Here is a 922-nt window from a genome sequence, read left to right as displayed (position 1 = left end):
GAAGTATTTAATGTGAAAAAGTTGAGTCATTTTTCAATAACATTACATACAATCTGACTTCTTATTGCAACCAGAAGAGTTGACCCCCTGCTGTTCACTGGAAGTAATTCATGTACAGTAAATTAATTCTTAACTGGGTTTGCTGGCAGTTATCACTGACACTTTAGCTATTTCCTTGGAAAGCAAGGAAATAGGTAAAGATCCAAAATTGACACATGTAACACAATATTTTTTTTTAAAATATGAAAACGTTTTACAATATCCTTTAAATTCCAAGGCTGAGATAATAAAACTAGTTTTCATTCTGATTGATTCTTGCGCTGAAATAGCAGCTTATAGTCAAGCTGTGTGCTCAAGTGGTTTTGAAAACCTGCAAACAAATTGCACAGAGCATTCAACAAATAGCTTAATCAGTCAAGCAGACCCCCAGCCCTATCTGGCATTTAAAAAGTGGACACTCCGTTCAAATAATAGCCCAGAGGTTACAAGTAATCATCACAGAACAATTCTCCTGTTCCCCAAGGAAATAACTCCCCAAAGCAGCTGCATTGTCCTTTTCTGTAAGCCCACAGAGTAATAACTCAGGTCAACACAACAGTGTTCACACAATGTAAAGGGGAGAAATGACAAGACTGTGTGATTGGCACATTGTTTTTCTTCTTCCTCTTTAATATTCTTTATTGAAAGAGTTATACAATAGGGCGCATATGAGGCATTATGAGAACAAAAGAACAACAGAGACATAGCAAATTCAAAAACTACCAGGCTGACCTGACCAGAAATAACAAAGCTAGACAACTGTTCAAGAGGGTTAAAACAACTGATATTTTGAGGGGGGTATCTTTTGAAATGATCTGAATGAGTGCATCTACCCCTGCGACAGACTGGCGACCTGTCCAGGGTGTACCCCGCCTCTCGCCCT

Source organism: Haplochromis burtoni, unplaced genomic scaffold (assembly GCF_018398535.1).
Source record: "Haplochromis burtoni strain Fernald_Lab_line unplaced genomic scaffold, NCSU_Asbu1 Contig_20, whole genome shotgun sequence".
NCBI classification, from domain to species: domain Eukaryota; kingdom Metazoa; phylum Chordata; class Actinopteri; order Cichliformes; family Cichlidae; genus Haplochromis; species Haplochromis burtoni.
The sequence above is the reverse complement of the archived record's forward strand: the minus strand, read 5'-3'. Positions refer to the sequence as shown.